Source organism: Hevea brasiliensis, chromosome 12 (assembly GCF_030052815.1).
Source record: "Hevea brasiliensis isolate MT/VB/25A 57/8 chromosome 12, ASM3005281v1, whole genome shotgun sequence".
Lineage (NCBI taxonomy): Eukaryota > Viridiplantae > Streptophyta > Magnoliopsida > Malpighiales > Euphorbiaceae > Hevea > Hevea brasiliensis.
The window spans coordinates 96,717,771-96,731,369 of record NC_079504.1 but is presented as its reverse complement, the minus strand read 5'-3'; the positions used below and the strand labels follow the sequence as shown (position 1 = coordinate 96,731,369).

The following is a 13,599-nucleotide window of genomic DNA, read 5'->3' as shown; positions in this document are numbered from 1 at the left end:
GGGTGACCCTCCAATTTGAATAGCTTGTACAAAAAAATGAAATGAAATGGGCTCTCTTTTGTTCAATGAATGGATGTGATTGGAAAATCTACATCGCCTAAGTATTTGATTGTATGAGCATAGCGAAACAAGAACTAAATGCAATTATTAATCTAAGTATAAGAGATCGGAAAGCACAATAAGCATGAGATCGGTGGGAAGAAATGCTGAACGGACTTGATTAAAATTGAAAATTTAACTTGAACACTTAAGATCGAATCCTTATTAAACCGAACCAAAACCTTAACTCTTAAACTTTCGAAGGAGATCGGCAATAAAGCGGTAGGAAAAGATCTAGTGCCGTTCATTTATCAGAATGTACTTGAGGTCTGAGTTTCGATAATGGGTTTGAGAGATCGATGAGCGACAATTGGTAAAGCTTTGGTGATCACGAGAACTTAACAATTTGATTTAATTCTTTGCGGGGAGAGATCGGAATTGTGACAGCCTATCAAAGAGGGATCGGAAATGTGATTAGCTGTCCGAAGGAGACTTAGTACCGGGGATCAGTTTCAAAGTTTTATTGATTTTGGGGATCGGTTTCAAAGTTTTATTGATTTTGGGGATCGGCCAAAATATGGTGTCGACAGTTGTTATTGCAGTTTGAGTGTGTGTATGGTGGTGTGAAGTGGGACATGTAAATGAGTGTAAATTGGTGATTGAATTGTTGTAAATTAGGTTTGAAAAATTTTGCACTTGTTGGTGCACATTGAAAGCAATTGTAAGCTGCCAAAATGACCTATAATGTGTTATGAATTATGTTTAGGTCATGATACAACCAGAATTGGCTTGAAGGTTGAGTTTGGTAAGTGTTAAAAGTGATGTTTGATATGTATGCAAGAATTGCAATAAGGCAGTTTCAGTTTTAGGCCTATAACTTTAAGTGTGTGGCTCCAATTGGTATGAGACCAATTGGAGGTGAAACTAGGCACAAAATGTGCCAACTTTCATGAAGGAAGCTTGCCAAAATTCTGCTTGCAAGGTAGCTTGAAAAATGACCAAATCCGGATTAAGTGCATTAAGGCCTGAAAATTGACCATTTGGGCAGCAGTTAGCGTTTAGGCAGTAACTCACTCAAAACAGGTCCAATTGACCTGAAATTTTAACCATGAATATTTAAGACTCATATCTACAAGTCTTATGAAGACATCAAAGCCCAGAAATGACCATAAGCAAGTCAAACAGCTTGCACAAGTTCGGGTCCAAAAACTAGCCGAACCTAAAATGACCTAAAATGACCTAAAGTGACCAATTTTGGTGCAATTTGACCAGCAATACTAAAATGACCATAACTTGGCCTACATAACTAAGAATGACCTGAAATTTTGCCCCGTGTTCCATAAGACATAGATCTACGAGTTTGTAGTTTAGACCGAAACCTGAAAACTGAGGGAACTAGGTCGTTCGGCTAGGTCAAACTGGTATCCCGGAATCCAGCAAATTGCAAGAAAATGCAGTATACACGGAAATGAACTTGGTAACATGTACCAATCCTAAAAGACTATCGAATGTAACATGTTAGTAGCATTAAAACCTAATTTACCTAGAATGCATCGAGGGTCGACATATTAGGTTGACTAAGCAAATAATAGCATTTAGTGAATTAATTATCAAACATTATCGTTAGAGACAGTTTAATTTAATACTGAAACACTTCAAATTGTGTTTCTCAGTTAGCAAAGACTTAGGGAAAGGGAAGGAAACACTGAGTCAAGACCAGGAGACAGTTATCAGAGGTTTGTGCACAACAACTGTTTCTTTTGAATTTTTCAATTGAAATGAATTATGACTATTTGTATATCATTATTTTAAATTGTGGAAATGTGTTTGAATGGATACTTATTGCTTGAAAAGCATTGTAAATGGTTTGAAACTATGAAAAATTGTTTGAATGATATTGATGGATACTTATTGATTGAAAAGCATTGGAAATGATTTGAAACCACAGCTATCATGTATATTGATTGTATTCTTCACTAGCTTGTCTAGTGGGACGAATTGAATTCCCTCTCTAGCTGAAGTGTTGAGGTGTGTGCCTGTTGAGGACGAATTGAATGAGTACTCATATTTTTGCTAGCTAGCTATGTTATTCCTCATTAGTCATCGACTTTTGGGACGAATTGAATACCTCATTAGCCATCGGCTTTTGGGACTAATTGAACTTTGGAACATGATTAAGCTGTGTGTGATTTATTGATATGTATTATGAGATTGTGAAACGGAGTTAAATTCTTATTGATATTCACTGTCTTTTGAATTTAATTATGATTTGATTTATTGAAATTATTGTGATATTGAGAAATAGAGTTTAAATTCTTGTTGACATTTACTGTCTTGAATTTAACTATGATTTTACGTATCCATCATTTATATGGTTTATGAATTGTGATTTAAAGTTGTATTTGGTTAATATTGTGCACCACTGAGACATTGTCTCAAATGATAGCTTTATTCTTTGTCGCAGTAGACAGACAGACAGAGCGTGACTAGGCTGCTAGTACACCCAGCGAGAGATTTTTCGGGTATAACGAGTATACCACATTTTACATTTTGTACTGTAATGTATGACCACTGTATGTATATATTGTTTTTGGTTTTGAGCAGTTGTAAATTAAAATTGTACATTGAAGTTGTAAAGTAAATTATGAGTTATTTTGACTTGTAAAAAAAAATTGTATTATATTTCTTGTATCTCAGTCTTTGAAAAATTACTGTGGATTTGAGTTGAGAAATATGTTGTGTTGAGAAATATGTTGGAGTTGAGATTTGGAAATATATTGAAGTGCTTTTCTGAGTTTTTGAAGAAGCTGTTTTATCCAAAATCTGATGGCACTCTGCCAAAATTTTTACTGAAATTACTAATAGTCCAAATGAGTTAAATTTGTTTCATACATTCACAAAGGTTTTTAACACTGTAAATAGTGCTCTATCGTAAAAGAAGTAAGAAAAGTTTTTTTAAAATCCCTTGTAGTATATTTAATGGGTTATCAGTAGACGGAGTTGGTAATTCATTAGGTATACTACGGGATCATGTTATGCCTTACAGAGGGGCAGGGTGTGACATTATTCCTCTATACATGACCATTAATAAGCCACAAACAACCTGTTTTATCGGGATAGAATTAAGAAAAACTAACTCTCCCAATTCTGCCTCTTTCGTAAGTAATTGAGATGAAGTGTTTCAATTCTAACTCCATAGGCATATCTCAATTTTCTATCTCTACTAATGTACCATGCGCTTTTCAAAAGATCAAAAGGTCTTTAAAAAGGTTGTGATGGGGCTAAGGGGGTTATGACTTGGCTGCCAATGAAAGGGTTTTAGGGAATGCAAATATGAGGATAGCATGTATGCATAAAATCTAAGTATACTGAGTTTATTTTTACATATTTTGTGTGGAAAGGAAGGGCTTTTGGCTTTTTATACTGTCAAGCATGCTTCCATGACACTTATCTTGGGATTTCTTTTCCTTTTTCCTTTTTTTTTTGTCCTCTCCCCCAAACTCATTGCTTTTGCTGGGTTGGAAAGGCAAAAAAAAAATTTTTTTTTCTTTGGCTTCAATTGCACACTCGCATTCTTTCTTGAGTTCCACATCCTCTCTTCATTTTCTTTATGCATTTTGCTTCCTCAAAATGGTATGGTAGGTGTTTAGGTTAGGGGCTTGGTGAATAACATGGGTAAGCAATAAATTTTAAGGGATAAATATAGGCCTCAAGTTGGCTACAAGGGATATATTTTAATTAGGGGTGGCTAAGGCTTAGTGAGGTTATATCAAAGAATACTTTAATCATCTCTTCATCAAGCATATGCTAGGATTTCGCCTCGATAGGTCCAAGAGACATGTTCTAGAGCTAGTGAGGCAATTTTTGAGTTTGCTTGTGTTTCAAAATTTGTTCTCCTAATTTTACAAGTTTAATGTGATAAATTAATAGTTATGAAGAGGTTTAGCTAGTCTAGTTCCATAAAAGAGTTTAGCTTCTTCATAAACAACATGTTAGAATCCCCTTTTGCCCATCTAGATACGTTCATTCCTCTATCCCGTGGAGTCCAATTATTAGCTTACAAAAATTTTTTGTTATAGTGCTAAGTTTCACAATTTACAATCCAAAAATTTTCATGTAGCTGAATTTGATACACAAGAATAATGTAGCTTAATTTAAATAATGCAATGATTTGCATGTAATGATCTGCAAGTGCAAATGTATCCCCCCCCCTCCCCCAAAACTCAAATTAGACATTGTCCTCGATGTCAATATAATGTGCAAGATTGGGTGATGCGTACAAAAATTTTAAGGAAGCATAATATTTATTAAGCATGGAAAATTTTTGAACATATAGCAAATAAAAGAGACCTATGGTTTTAAGTTAGGACTAGGGCATGTAAGATATTACAATGAAGATCATATCCTATAGTCCTATCTCTAAAAGGCCTCTGATGATGATGGTGGTGATCCTTGCTCATCTTCCTCCTCATCCTCCTCATTTAGTTTGTCCATTAGAATGTCCAGCTTGTTATGTGCTTCCTAGAGGCTGTCCTCGATAGCTCGCATCCTACCGTATATTGTGTTCTCCATTCGCTGCAGGTATGCAAGGACTAGGTCTGTCGATGGTGGCATGTTTGGAGGCACTCGAACAAGGGACTCTTCGAACATCCGCTCTTGCCTTTCTTTTTGGGGTTGTAAAGTCTCACTGGGTCCCTCCCTTGCCTCATCTCTCCGAGGGATGGTGTTTCTTTTGGCGTCCACCAAGTAGCATTTGTTGCCCACTTTCTTACATATCCCCATGGATATGCAAATAGTCTGATCAATTCTCGATGTTCCAGTAACAAAGCGCAGTCTATGATGTCCTGGAACAAAGCTGAAGTGGAGGGCAATAGTGGTGACAAGGCCTCCAAGCACTATGTGCCCAATAGGCTGATGGCAAAGGCGTCGGAGATGGTTGCATAGGGAAAAACCAGTGCTGCACCACTGCCCAGTGACCATGCACCATAGGAAAAATAACTCATTGGCGTTGACAACGCCAAGGCTATTGCCACGGCCCATTATGGTGTGGGCAGCAAACCGATGAATGTATCGCAATGCCAGACTAGTGATGCCTGTTGATTTGGATTTGCTGGAGTTGTAGGGCTCTGTGTTTGGTGCAATGGATTCCCAAATGTTGATGTTGCTATACAGGATGTAGTTCCTTTGGGATTTCTTAGTGGTCGGTACTGTCAAAGTCGAAGATGGCATTGAACTCGTCTATATTCATTACCCGGTCTACACCAAGTAGGCAAAACTCGATTCTGCCCCTGTCTTCCCTGTCAGTGGGCCATAAGTTGGCCTTGAAGCTGCCTAAAAATTCCAGCGTTGTGTCTTTGTAGGCCAAAAATTGGAGTTGGGCAAACCTTGTCCACCCAATGCTATCAAGTATCCCATTGATTTCTTCTTGCAACCTGATTTGCTCTAAAAGCGAAAAGTCTATGTATTTGGTGGAGGACATTTTTGGTGAATGAAGTCGGGTGCACATTACTTTGTGAGCGTCATTTTGAAATCCCCAAGGAATAGAGATTTTAGGTTGTGGAGCGGGTTGTGGTTGTAGTTGTGGTGGGGGTGGGGCTTGTTGATAAGGTTGTTGAGTGGCTTTCCTTGCTCTTAGGCTTTGGGTTGGAGGCTGGGGTAGAGAAGGTGAGGATTCTCCACTTTGTCGTGAAGAAGAGCCGATTCTTCTTGCAGATCTTTTTGCAGGAGCCATGGATGTGTTTTTTGGAGAGGAGAAGAGTATGATTTTAGTGAAAGGAAATGAGATTTGAAAGGTTTTTATAAGCTAGGAAGGGAGTAGATGAAGGGTTTTGTGTTTATGAAGGGCTTTAATACTAGGGGTGTATTTAAAGAGCTGTTAGGATTCTTCGTTTCGCGCCCCTAGAGTCACATCTGCGATGAGATACATAGGGCTTGTATCACTACATGGGTCCCGACATGTAGGGCCGTGTAAATTTCTGCTTGGAATTTTTGAAATCTATCATAGTACACGACCTGTGTAAATTAGCTATGGGACCCGTGTAACTTCCTATCTCTCGGATTTCTTTACTGGATATGTTACACGGCCCGTGTAAAATTCAAGGAGCCCCGTGTAACCTTCTGTCTCTCAGTTATTCTGCTAGAGACATTGCACGGTCCGTGTAATTTGGTTTATGGACCCGTGTAATGTTCTGCCTCCCAAAGGGTTAAGATTGCATGAAATTTATAGACTTTCGGAAAGTTACACAGGGCGTGTACTATTACACGGGGCGTGTACTATTACACGGGGCGTGTACTATCAGTACACGACCCGTGTAAGTTTCTGGTTTCTCAAATCTTTGGCAAATGAAAAGTTTATAATTCTAACACATGAAATGGATGCAAAGATTAGCAGTAGATTTACTTCCCCGATTTTATTCAATTATCCCTTTTGTGGTTTTGACTTGGTGATTCCCTTCCTCTTTTGATCTCTATTCCACTTTTCAAGAATCCTATAAAATGAAATGCTAATGAGTACGAGACAAAAATTTAATATTGAATAAAAAGGAAAAGAAGAAAGGTTCAGAAAAGCTTTGGGTTGCCTCCCAAAGAGCGCTTGTTTATAGTCCTTAGCTAGACTTTGCTTGTTTATGGTCTATTAGTAGGAGGACTGAGAGTGCAATTTACTCCCGTTTCTATGGGTTCTCCCTAAAAGTAAGGCTTCAGCCTCTACCCATTGACCTTGAATGCACTTGAGGTTTCGCTCCATACCCCTATTGCTCCATGCAGGAAGACTTGGGTGACCTTGAAAGGTTCAGACCGTCTTGATTTCAGCTTCCCTGGAAAGAGTTTCAATCTATAGTTGAATAAGAGGACAAGATCTCCTTCTTTTATCTCTTTCCTTGCTATGCGCCTGTCATGCCATCTTTTGGTTTTATCCTTAAAGATTTTGGCATTTTCGTATGCATATTGTCAGATTTCTTCCAGCTCATTTAGTTGTAAGAGCCTTTTTTCACCAGTAGCCTTGAGATCAAAGTTTAGTACCTGAATTGCCCAGTAGGCTTTATGCTCAATTTCAACAGGGAGATGGCATGATTTTCCATAAACCAGTCGGAAGAGTGTTGTGCCAATTGGGGTTTTATATACAATGCGGTATGCCCATAGTGCATCATCTAGCTTCATGCACCAGTCCTTCCTGGATCTATTTATAGTTTTCTCCAGAATCTGCTTTAGTTCCCTGTTTGATATTTCTACTTGACCAATGGTTTGAGGATGATAAGGTGTGGCCACCTTGTGAATCACTCCATACCTTTTCAGTAGTGTTTCAAATTGTTGGTTGCAGAAGTGGCTTCCTCCATCACTGATTATTGCTCGTGGTGTGGCAAATCTTGTGAAGATGTTATTCTTAAGGAACTTGGCGACCACTCTTGCATCATTGGTTGGAGTTGTAATAGTTTCTAACCATTTTGACACATAATCAACTCCAACCAGAATATACTTGTTTCCATGGGAAGAGGAAAATGGTCCCATGAAGTCTATTCCCCATACAACAAACAATTCTATCTCAAGTATATTATGCAATGGCATTTCATTCCTTCTTGAACTATTACCTATTCTTTAGCATTGATCACAAGCTAGCACAAAGGATCTTACATCCTTAAATAAATGTAGCCAGTAAAACCTTGCTTGTAAAATCTTGGCTACGGTCTTTGAAGTGCCTAAATGTCCTCCATATAGTGATGAATGGCAGTGATAAATGATACTTTCCATATATTCCTCTGGTATGCACCTTCTTATCAGCCCGTCATTACATCTCTTGTACAATAGTGGTTCTTCCCATAAGTAATATTTCACATCATGTAGGAATTTTTTTCTTTGCTGATAAGTCATGTTTGGAGGTAGTACCCTGCATACAAGAAAATTAACAAAGTCAGCGTACAATGGAGCTTTTGTGAATGCAAGTAATTGTTCATCAGGAAATGAATCGTCAATTGGCAAATCTTTGAAATTTTCCATGTACTCCTATTTTAGTCTAGAAAGATGGTTAGCTGCTACATTTTCAGGTCCCTTTTTGTCCTTTATTTCAAGGTCAAATTCTTGTAGGAGTAGAATCCATCGAATCAGTCTTGGTTTTGCTTCCTTTTTGTTCATAAGGTACCGGATTGCAGCATGATCTGTGAATACAATGACTTTTGACCTGATGAGGTAAGATCTGAATTTGTCCATTGCAAATACCACTGCTAGGAATTCTTTTTCTGTGGTAGCATAATTGATTTGTGCATCATCGAGTGTCTTGCTAGCATAATAAATAGCATGGAGCTTTTTATCTTTTCTTTGCTCGAGCACTACTCCAACTGCAAAATTGCTCGTGTCGCACATGACCTCGAATGGTAGCTCCCAATTCGGTGGCTGCATTATTGGTGCTGATATTAGGGCCTCTTTGATTCTGTTAAAGGAGACAAGGCAATTTTCATCAAAATCAAAGGGAACATCTTGGTTTAACAAGTTAGTAAATGGCTTAGCTATTTTGGAAAAGTCCTTGATAAATCTTCTGTAAAATCCTGCATGTCCCAAAAAGCTTCGTACTCCCTTGACTGACGTTGGTGGTGGCATGTTTTTAATGATCTCAATTTTCTCCTTATCTACTTTAATTCCTCTTTCTGATATCAAATGTCCCAGAACTATACCTTCCCTTACCATAAAGTGGCATTTTTCCCAATTTAGGACCAGGTTTGATTATTCACATCTTTGCAACACCTTAGATAAATTAGCTAGGCAATCATCAAAAGTAGTTCTATAGACAGAAAAATCATCCATAAAAACCTCCAAAATATCTTCAATATAATCAGAAAAGATAGCCATCATGCATCTTTGAAAGGTAGCAAGGCTATTACAAAGACCAAAAGGCATTCTCCTATATACAAATGTTCCATAGGGACAAGTGAATGCTGTCTTTTCTTGGTCTTCTAGGTGCTTAGGAATTTGAAAGAATCCCAAATACCCATCCAAGTAACAGAAATAAGAGTGTTTCACTAATATTTCTAGCATTTGGTCAATGAAGGGGAGGGGGAAATGGTCTTTTCTGGTGGCACCATTTAATTTTCTATAATCTATGCACATTCGCCAACCAGTGACTACTCTAGTTGGGATTAGTTCATTGCTCGCATTACAAATAACCGTTGTCCCACCTTTCTTAGGAACTACATGTACTGGACTAACCCATTTACTATCAGAAATTGGGTATATGATACCTGTATCCAGAAGTTTTAAAATTTCTTTCTTCACTACCTTTTTCATATTTGGGTTAAGTCTTCTTTGGTGTTCGATTGTGGGTTTACTGTTTTCTTCCATGGGTATCCTATGCATGCAAATTAAAGGGTTGATTCCCTTCAGGTATTCTATTTTATACCCTAATTCTTTGCTATGGATCCTATGTTCTCTTAACAATTTTTCCTCTTCTAACTTAGACAGGCTAGCATTGATTATAACAGGATATTTAGAATTTGAGTCCAGAAATGCATACCTAGCGAAGATGGGAGAGGTTTAAGCTCTACCTATTTGGCATTTTCCTGGAGCTTACCTTCGGTTTGTTCCTCCTTCAAATCCTCCATCTCAAAAGCCTTAGCTAAAGGTAGGGGTGGAGGAGCTGCCAACTGTTGTGCACATGCTACTATTTCAGTATTTTCATCATCCACTGTGTGGCTGCGCACAATACATGCTTCAAGAGGATCATTAGGATGTGTCTTATGAAATTCTTCTCTAACTTGTTTGTCAATTATGTCAACCTTAAAGCATTCATCAGGTTCAAATTTGTGTTTCATTGTGTCGAACAAGTTGAACTCCACTTCTTCTTCTCCTACCTTGAGAGTTAATCATCCATTTTTAACGTCTATGATGGCTCCGACGGTTGCCAAGAATGGTCTTCCCATGATGATGGGAATTTAGACATCTTCTTCCATCTCAAGGACAACGAAGTCCACTGGAATGAAGAATTTGCCCACTTTGATAGGGATGTTCTCAAGTATTCCTACAAGATATTTAATGGATTGATCAGCTAATTGCAATGAGATTGTTGTGGGTTTCAGTTCCCCAATTTTCAGCTTTTTGCATATTGATAGAGGCGTTAGGCTAACGCTTGCTCCAAGAACGCAGAGGGCCTTGTCTATTTTCTTGTTACCAATGATACAGGGTATGGAGAAGCTTCCTAGATCCTTCAACTTTGGAAGCGGTTTGTTTTGCAGAATGGCACTGCATTCCTCTGTTAGAGCTACTGTTCCGTAGTCCTCTAGCTTCCTTTTCTTTAACAGAATTTCCTTAAGAAATTTGGCATAAGATGGCATCTGAGAAAGTGCTTCAGTGAAGGGGATTTTAATGTAAAGTTTCTGTAAAACTTCCCAAACTACTTGTCCAATTTGGCTTTGTGAAATCTCTGAGGAAAAGGTAGGGGAGGCTGGTATGGTTCTGGTAATTTCTTTGTCTTCCTTGCTTCCTCTTCTTAATTTTTCTTATCTTTTTCCTCCTTTTTCTCTGCTTGGTCTTTAGATTTTTCTATGGTTTCCTCTGTCGATTCTACCTCTGGTTGTACTAGAGTTCTCCCACTTCTCAGTGCAACTGCCTTACAATGCTCCCTTGGGTTCATTTCTGGTTGACTGGGTAGTTTGCCAGCAGCCTTACTTGAAGAACTTGCCTGCTGAGCAATTTGATTCTCTAGCATTTTGTTATGGGTAGCAAGTTGGTCCATTCTGAAAGTCAGCTGTTTAATCAATTCAGTTTGTTATTGTTGAGCTACTGGGAATCCTTCCATCATGGTTTCTATGGTCATTTTCGGTTTAGGTTGTTGAGGTTGGAGAGGTAGCGATGGCTGTGCAAGGTTCTGACCTCTATTCTGAAATCCAGGGGGTGCTGGAGATTTGTACCCTTATTGCTTGTTTATTGGCTAGTTCTGCTAACTGGACCATCAGAAGTTTGGGTGGTTTCTCCATCCAGGGTTATAAGTATTTGAATACTGATTGTTTGGCTGCCTCTGGTTAAAGTTTCCTCCATTATTCACATGGTTCATCTGTTCTGTAGGTTCATTGAAATTGCTGTATTCTGAATTCATGTACCCTCCTTCGTAGTTGCCCTCATGTTGACTATTTGTACCAACTGCGTTGGCTTTCATTTTTTCGAGTTTCTTTGTGAGCTAATCAAACTGGGCATTTATCATGCTTAGGGCATCTATTTTTAGGACTCCTACAGTTCTTCTTACATTTCCTCTTTCATTTGACCACTCATAGTTATGGTATGCAACCCTTTCTAGGAGTTCAAGTGCTTGTGGCACTGTTTTCTCCATTAGATCACCCTCTACAGCTGAATCAATTGTGCTCCTTATAGAGGATAGTAATCCATTATAGAAATTTTGCACCAATAGCCAATCTTTTATGCCATGGTGTGGACATTCCCTCTGTAGGTCTTTATATCTTTCCCATGCGTTATAGAGTGATTCTCCCTCCTTTTGTCTGAAGGTGTTGAGCTCAAGTCTCAGCTTTGAAGTCTTTGCAGGTGGGAAATACCTTGCTAGAAAAGCTTGAGTGACGTTTTCCCAGGTAGTGAATGTTCCAGCCGATTGATAAAGTAACCACTTCCTTGCCCTATCTTGAAGGGAGAATGGGAATGCTCTGAGTCTTATTGCTTGATCATACACTCCATTCATCCTGAATGTATCACATAGGGCAAGAAAACACAGGAGGTGATAGTGTGGGTCCTTTGCTAGTGAACCTGCAAACTGGGTTTGTTGAATCATTTGGAGCCATGTTGGTTTTAATTCAAAGTTGTTGGCTTCCACTGTGGGTCTAGTGACACTGGGCTGAAATCCTTGGACAGATGGAGCCCCGTAATCTCTCAAGAGTCTTGGTCTGTCATTATTATCAGCCATGGTTGGGATTTTGGGATCTCCTTGACCGTGCACTTGATGTTTCCTTTCCTTTCTGATGGCTTTTAGAGTTCTGTCTATTTCTGGATCACAGTCCAAAATTTCTTCTGACTTTGTTCTGGTCATATACCAGATCGGGTACCTAAGAGAAAAGAAAAGAAATACAACCAGTAAAATAAAATTAAATAATAAATATAATTGCCTAAATAAGCTAAATCTCCTATCGTTTGATATTACTAAAAACAAAATTCTCCGACAACGGCGCCAAAAACTTGTTTCACTATTTTACAATTACCGCAAGTGCACGTATCGCTAACAAGTAATAAAGTGATAAGTAGAGTATCATTTCCACGAGGAATTTTGTTTAGTAAGTACCAATCTACACAGAAACCTTGACTGTCTAAGCTATCGAATACTTAGGGAATGAAGTTTGTTAACTTTAAACACTAAAATGGTAAACTTAAAATGAAATGATTTATTTGAAGCAATTCTGGAATTAGGATTTCACACTTGAATCATACTAGGGATGTTATCTTGTTTATTTACTGAATTTAAGGATCATTTTCCTTGATGGAAATCAGTCCTAAGCTATTCTAAATCCTCTCTCAAGGCATCTAGGGTGTATTCTAATTAACTCAAACCCTACTTTCGTGGTGATGAAATCAATTAAAATCCTTTAAGACCTTTGACCAATTTTTAGGTTCCACAAAGGTATCAGCCTATCTCTAGGTCAGAATTCCTAGGTTTAAGATCTCAATTTTCTAATGTTAATCTTCACCTTTCAGTCCTTCAATTAACATCTATAATCATAACTAAGTAGGTACCAACACATAGCATGCTTTAAGATCACAAGAGATTAAATCAAGAAATGAATCTCAAATCCAATAAATAAAACTCAGTGTTCATCCATAATAATAATTACAAGAGCTACTCTCCCAAATCCAGAATAAGAAAACTACTCACTCATGGTGAGTTCAGCAAATGTCATGATAAAAAAGTAAAAACAATAAAAAGAGAGTTATGCAAAAGAAATAAAGTAATAAAATTTTGTCTAAAGAGATGAAATGAAGAAACCAAAGAGAGTTTTAGCTTTGATCTTGTGGAGCTTCAGCTGAAAGACTTCTTTTGGTAGTGATGTAGAGCACGACAACAGCAACCTTCAGCAACATTCCCGACATCACTGGCCGACCTCTTTTCCTGGTGTTTTCTTCTCTATTTATATTGTTTGCTCTAGGGTTAGGTCATTCTGAGTCCAAAAGGCTTTAGGAGTCTCATTTGAATCAGAAAACAGGAGGGTAATTTGATTCAGAAAATAAGCTGCAGCATAGTACACGGCCTGTGTGTCACTATATGGGTCCCGCAAAGTAGGGCTGTGTAATTTGCTGGAGGAGAATCGCGTGGTCTTGTTTTGGCACAAAAAGTTACATGGGTTTGAGCCAACCACACAGGCCTGATTACACGGGCCGTATACTATTGTTCCCATAAGGTTCTTCAAGCTTGCGCTTGGCAGAGACTTACACAGGTCCCTGCAGATTACACGGGTCTACTTACACGACCCGTGTACTTGTGCTTCTCATCGATTCTCTTGGCTTTTTTTTGGCAGGGAGTTACACGGGTCTGGTGCTTGGTTTACACGAGCCGTGTACTTTGTATCAGTAGCAATTCTTTGTCTT

At 38.4% G+C, this 13,599-nt stretch overlaps 1 non-coding gene across 1 annotated transcript; it reads left to right on the top strand.

Moving 5' to 3' along the window:
• Nucleotides 1-11,435: 11,435 nt before the first annotated feature.
• Nucleotides 11,436-11,542, top strand: LOC131171608 (small nucleolar RNA R71). The gene has a single exon (XR_009142268.1). It is a non-coding gene; the product is annotated as a small nucleolar RNA R71 (small nucleolar RNA).
• Nucleotides 11,543-13,599: the final 2,057 nt, after the last annotated feature.